A 7,304-nucleotide genomic window follows, 5' to 3' on the forward strand; every position below is an offset into this window, starting at 1 on the left:
ATGGGTCTCATTACTCTAAGAAGTAGTGTAAAATGAAAGTCTTAATGGAAATGGACAGTACAACAAGCCTAGATCAGGGCACAGGAGAACAGCTTGCACCTCTGTCTTGGCCACCAATGAGCTTTGTGACTCCGAGGAAGTTAGTGTCTGTGTCTAGCTCTTTCTTTGATTGTGAAATGAAGAGAATTGGATTATTTCTAAACTGAAAGAATATGTTATGAATATATAATACATTTCTTGATATTAAACACTGATTTATTCGCCAAAAAAAATTAGAAATATTTAAGAGTTGCTTCTAAATTTAGAGAGTAGTATCAACAGAGGTCTCTCCAAAGTGTCCCTCAATAAACTGAGACAAAGCCCAGGGCAGAAGAGCAATGAGATCAAGTTCAAGAAGGATATTTTTAAGTGCTTACATTTTGAAAAAGTATGAGCAATACTGTAAGTGAAAATCCATACTCTTAGATTGTTAGAGGAGGTTATTGAGAGGAGGTGACTGCTGATAGTTGACCCTTGAGCTGGACCCAGTCAATCAGAGCCCTACCCCTGGCCCCTAATACCCCCGCCCCACCCCGTCCTTAGAATGTACATTCTGCCTAGCATTCCCACAGCTGGAGCTGCTTCAAGGCCACTGCCTTGAGAGAACAATGTGTTGTTGATACCATCTGGACGGTACCCATGACTGAACTCCATTAAGGCCTCTACACAAACTTTTAAGCTTCTAGGGGGTGGGTGCAGAGATCTACTTGTCTTGAAGTGCCCCAAGACAAGCCTCATACGTAAATTCCCTTGCTTATTAAACCTGCCACCTACCAATCTGGAGCAGTCTGCCTCTTTCTTTGGCCTCTCCTTGCCCTCCATGTATGGGATCCAGTTTCAGATTTCACTCAGAAAGCTCCCAAGGTTTTGAACCAACATGGATTCAAATTTTTATAACACATTTCTTCATTGCCTTTTGCAAGGAAGATACATAACACAATGACTAAGGCTCCAGGATTTGAAGCCAGACCAAAAGCCAGCTCTAATATTTATTAGCTATTTCACTTTGAGGAAGTTAACCTTTCTAGGAATCAATGACCTTACCAGAGAAGCAAAGGTAAGATTTTCATCTAAATCACTCTTGTGAAGGGAGCATTAAGTAAGATAAGCATTCAATAAAGTGTAAAGATTCTGATATTCTTATTTACCCACTTCTGGAAGAATAAATAGAATGTTTATTAGTGAATTGGAAGAGGCATCACCACAACTTCGAAAAGTTAATTGTTGTAACTATCTTTAAAATGCTAGCAAACTCATAGCAGCTAATCACCATTTAAATGCAATTTAACCTTTATTCCTAAAATTAACATTACTCAAAAGTCACTCATTAAAAGTGACAGTGAGTTTAGCCTTCACGTCAATCCATCTTTCTGGGAGGAGAAATCTCAGCGGTTGGTCCTGTCCACATTCATTGCCTGGCCTATGGAAGGTGTCTTCTGTCTCTCCTTAATGCACAGGTACAGGTGATTTCTTCATCTAAGAGTCTGCAAGGTTTTTTGCTGTTTTTTCCTTTTCCTGTCAAACTCTTTGAGGGCATTGGACTGACAGTTCTGGGTCGGACTGAGTTTAATCTTTTCCTTTCAAATCAAATTATGGGGAAAATGCCAGGGAAATGGCTCCCGAACAGCTGGCATTGTTCAGAAATCGCAGAGCTTGGTGAATTTGTAAGATAAGTGTCTAAATTGTGGAGAAAGGCCAACAGCTTCCCCTCTTGGGCTGATATCTGAGGAACTAATGACTAAATGACTCCATTTTGTTCTCCACACAATGGCCCGTCCCAAAAAACTTGAGACGCGCTCTCGGGGTTCAGTGGCCTCTCCAAAATCAGCCTGCCTAAAAGCTGGCTTGGGGTCTTCCCCACTGCCTTTGCTCCCTATGGGGTAATCTTACAACTTTTCAAAGTAGTGAGGAGAGAGGAGGGTAGCTTCTTGCCTTGAGTAATGTGAAATCTGCCGAAACTTTCCTATTGAGACACTAAGAAAATAGAAAGTACTCACAGGACAAAAGCCAAAAAGGGAGAAACAACTTTTAAAATATTTTTGGAGAGGCACCAAATTTACATTAAATACTCAAATGGTAAAATTGATTGAGGTTGTGAAATAAGTGAATTACTTAGTCTCCCATGCATTAAAATTAATTTTTCATCTCCTTCTCCAGGCCACTTCCCACTGGCTTTCGTTGAGCCCTCTTAATATTTTATTTGCTGAAGGGAAAAGGTTTCCTTTTGACATATTGGCATTCCTGGGGTTGGTTGACTGTCTCACTGCTGACTCCATAAGAGGCTTTCTCAGTCCAAGTGAAGCAACAATAAAAAATAAAAGATTTGCTACACTCCTGAACTGCACATTTTTCTAACCAAGATCCTCCTTAAATACTTTTATCCATGAAGCCACTCCCTTTGTGCCTTTCGTTCCCACCTTTCTAATTCCCTTCCAACATCCCCAGTCATTAACCTGTTGGTAATTCATCCAGAAAAAAAAAAACTGAAAGAGAAGTTGAGGTCACTACATTTAAGCTACCAAACCTAGCTTTTACTTTTCTCTATTTGGAGCTCTGGGAAGAGAGATTGCCTCTTTGGGGATTTAGATCAGCCAAGCCATGGTGGTCCCTGATTTCTGGAGCTCAGGAATTAATGTGGCAGATTGCTGTAGTTAGGAGGCAAATTCAAAGCTGGTACAGAGGTATCAAAATAGATACTCAAAGCAGAGTGGACAAATGCCCCGAAGAAAGCAAACAGGTGCTCGAATCACTAGAGATGTTTCTTGCAGACTTACCACGATATTAATCATAAAAACCTCCAAGTTTCAGGTCTTATACTCATGTGAGAAATCTAGACTCTTTGTTGTAAGGAAAGTTTATCCACATGAAGAAGGTAAAATAAGAAACACTCAATGTCTCTTTAGAGCGAAGTGGAATTCCAAACTCTCCATCATTCCCTAATGGTCCCTTCTTCATGGTAATGAGAATAAAGCAATGCTTTTGTGCACTGATAGAGTCAAAAAGTGTTAGATCTAGAAAGAACTTTGACTTTGGTCTAAAGTGTTAGATTTAGAGAGAAATTTGACCTTGGGCTAGTCTAAAATCTGCTTTCCAAACATTATGAAATTGCAGCAAACAGAAGGGACTCGACTTGCCCCAGTCAATAGAGTTAATACCAGAGCCCTCACCACAACACCATTTCCCAGGTGCCCAATTCAGGACCCCTGCACAGATCTTTTAGGGCAGCTTGTGGTAGGAATATGTTTTCATATTCTTAAGGTTCATTCTTCTTTTCCCAGATTAGTCAAGATTAAAGGCTAAGGCAGAAACCATGCTTGCTATTTCAGGTCACTTGAGTCCAGAGGAAAAGGTACAAAATATTATTTGTTATAACATTAACATACTCTTGACCTGGTTCTGTATTCAGACTAAAACTTCAGTATATAATACCAATAACTTTCCTTGTATATTCAAAACAATCAATATATTAGTTCAATGCATTCCTGTGGTGCTCGTATGAGAAAAGTCAGAAGTAATCAGCCCTGCTTATCCTATGAGAAAATGTTGATCCAGCTTCAATATTCACACAAAGTCACATTGTTGGTCAGTCCTAAGTGCCAGAGCTCAGCTACCCCATTGCTAGTTCTGTGCTCTATCTACTGTACCCAAAAGGAAGAAGATATAGTATGGTATTTATTTAATGTAGGGCATCAATTAAATGGAAGATTCCCAAAACTTCAATGGAAGGAAACACTAACCGATGTGGTAATAATAGTGGTTACAGAAGTCAAGGCAAATTCCATAATAATAAGCTGGGGAAACTATAACAAATAGAGCTAAACATATTATTGCGCTGCAGAAATTTTCAAAGGCTTTAACATCTTGTTGATCTTTGCACTCATTTAAGTGGAGGATAAACCAGGACTGTCACAAACATACCTGATCCTGGAAATCATCAATTCAGGAGCATTTCAAGTGAATACTGAGACCCAGAATGCACCTTAGGAAACACCAAGTCAGTGCCTGAGGCATGTCACTGTTCTCCTTCAGAACTGTCAGGATGTTAGGTAGGTACAAGGAGCTGAAGGATTAATCCTCTCAAACACCAATCACTTTTCCAAGTCAGCAATTAGGATCCCCACAATTCTCAAGGCTTCAACCATCAACTCATTGTAAATATACTAAAATCACAACATACGATGTCTCTTCTCAGACCAGACCTATCATTTCAAGTCTAAACCTCTTAACCCATCCACAACCCAGCTGTGATCTATTTTTTTCACATTAATTGCAATCATACTCCTTGCTCTTATCACACTTGTGCGTTTTCTGTTCCCATAATGACCATGGCTCTTTTAAGATCTTGTCTTTGCTTATACTGTTCTTCTTATCTGTAATGAACTGTTTTCTCCTTCCTCTCAATCTAACACAATCTTCATTGAGGTGACCTCATATCCTATCTCCTCTCTAAGTCGTCAATGTCCCCAATTCAGAAGTGAGTTTCTTCTGCTATAAAAGTTCATGGTATCATTTATTCTCTGCCTAGTGTTGCTGGTTATATTTTCACAGGTTTGTGTTTCATCATCCTATTTAGATTTGAAACTCTTACTCATCTGTGTTTCTCCAACAGAACGGAGCGTGATGTCTGACGTATAAAACATTTCAAGTAATTGATTAAGTTTAAATGAAACATAGGAATTGAAGTTCTATCAATAGGTTGATATCAGATTAGAGAGTGCCTTTAAAGACACAGACTTAAGCCTTTGGACTTAATCTGACAGATATTTGGAGATGTTCTGGATTCCTTAAAGAGAAGGGATATGAATAAAAGATAGTACCCTACCTGGTTGGACAAGCAACGTAGCTTGGTGGTCATCAGTAAGCATTCTGAATCACATCCCCTAGCGCTGAACGCCAGCGCTGTTCTTACTACCTAAGTGAAAGTTACTAAATCTCTCTGGTTCCCAGTTTTCTCATCTGTAAAATTAGAATAGCATTACTCCTAGAGTCATTGTAACATTTGAATGAGGTAATCCATGTAAAGTCCTTAAAGCAACGCCTGGCATCTACTGAGCCCTGAAGAAATATTAGCTAGTATTATAATTAACCTCATGGAGAAGTGAAAAGAACATTTGTGTGGGCATCAGGGGACCCGTTTGAAGAAAAGATACAAATGAGGCAAGTATTTCCAGTCGAAGTGCCTGGTTGGCATTCAACGAAAAAGAACATGCATCGGTGAATTCACCATTCTCTGCACCCTAGGCTTATACGTTTGAAATCATACTGGTAGCACAACAAATGCATTAATCAAGCTTTCAGAGATGATCTATAAAACACAGAAGCCCAATGCATTAATTTACAATGAGAAATATAACTATTGAGTAGATGAGATGTCAGTGTTTATGGATAAGCATGTTCTCTCCTGTGAACAAGAATATACGGAAAGCCAAATTATAATCCAAGCGTTGTTTGATGAAAAGGAAACAGAGCAAGGAGAGAAAGGGGGTGATCTCAATCACATAATCTAGTTCATAACAAAATGCATCCCACTCTGCTACAGGCACATACCTACCACTCAAGAGATGCCAAAACACCTTCCCCATCTCATCCTTCCAGAGACAGAAAACACTCCATTTCCTTGGCTTCAGATAGGTCCCTTTATAGATGCCATGCATACCAGTGTGTCCTTGTTACAATGCAAGCATTTGGATGGATGTTTTCAAAGTGCAATCAACATTTTCCCAGAGTTTTGCCTGACTGTTACAATTGAATTCTTGATATTCATAGATCATTTATTAGAACAGTTTTAATACAGTTATCTTCCCCTTAAACTTGTTTGCTAAGCCTCTGGTAGCCCTGAGAGACTCAGCAGAAGAGATTTCTGTATTCTTTCCAGTTTGAATCTTCCTAAATTTATCCTTAGATGGCATGTCAGTTAGCTGGTGTTGCATAATAAACTACCCTAAAACTTGTTGGCTTAAAATGTTCACTTTTGTCTCCTTTGTTTGCTAAAGACCTTGTGGTCAGCATTTGAGATTGGGCTTAGCTCACCCCCCTTCTCTCCACGTGGTATCAGCTGCACTTGCGCACATGTGTGGGCACAGATATGGCAGAGATGACTGGGACAGTTGGGGTCTCTCTCCACATGTCTCTCACCCCACCCTCTCTGTTCTGTTAGGCCAGATCAAGTACTAACTCAGGGGGAAATAGACTCCACCTCTTGATAGATAAAACTGCAAAGGATCTAAGGCCAGATTTTGTAAAACATACCATAGACAGAAATAAATTAAGACTGAACAAATGAATGAATCAGAGGTTACACCTGCCCAGTACTCTAGGCAGTTGAGTTGGCAACTCTGTCACCTGTGAGTCCAGGAAACCAACCTGTACAGGCCACAGGGAAAGAGGTTCCAGTCCCAGAAAGAAGTTTGGAGCAGGCAGCCTGCATTATTCCTTCCCCCACTCAAACTTTATGATCCTAAGAACACAATCAGCCGAGGAAGTGAAAGCCCCTGAATGGAGGCTGACATCGAGTGACCCTTCCTGAGGAAGTTGACGCTGACCACTCCCGCCCAGTGATCGAATTTGATGGGTTTCATCATCTTCCTCCCATGTCCGCTCCAGTTCTATCGATTGCATCGCCTTCAATATCTCTTTTGTGGTTAAAGGCTGCTCTGGAGACTGCCCTCTGAGTTGCCTAGTTTTGTCAATTCCAATTCAGCCAGACATCCTTTTACCCTTTCCTAGACAACAAAGCTTTCTGGTCGATGTTAAAAAAAAAAAAAAAGAAAAAAGGAAAGGAAAGAAAAATCATAGAAGCCTTAGAGCCTCAGAAAGTCTTACTAAACCCTCTTTCCTTAGGACCCATTCTCCCCAGCCTGGGTTAAGGAGAGCAATTCTCCTTCTCTGCCGATAGCTCACATTTATCTTCTCTCCCAGCCTTTTACCTCTGCCTTGGGACCTCAGACAGGAGCCTCCTTGTTATTTTTCCCTTTCTTTCTTCATTCTGAAAATTAAAAATGCTTTATTGAACATAAAGATAGTCTGTACATTTTAAACCTGTACATCTTAACCCTGTACGTCGCTTTGACCTTATTTTCTAGATCAGAAAAAATATCTTTTGAGAATTCTCTTTAGGCCTAAATTATGGAAAAAGGATCTTCTGTTTTATGCTTCAAATCCTGCACGTCTCTTTAAGCTGCTGAAGAAAGACCTCCTCAAAACAGAGGACTGAAATTAATGTCCTGGGAAGAATGTTACAGTTATCACGTGCCTCTCATTGCATC

Source organism: Equus asinus, chromosome 7 (assembly GCF_041296235.1).
Source record: "Equus asinus isolate D_3611 breed Donkey chromosome 7, EquAss-T2T_v2, whole genome shotgun sequence".
Taxonomy (NCBI): Eukaryota; Metazoa; Chordata; class Mammalia; order Perissodactyla; family Equidae; genus Equus; species Equus asinus.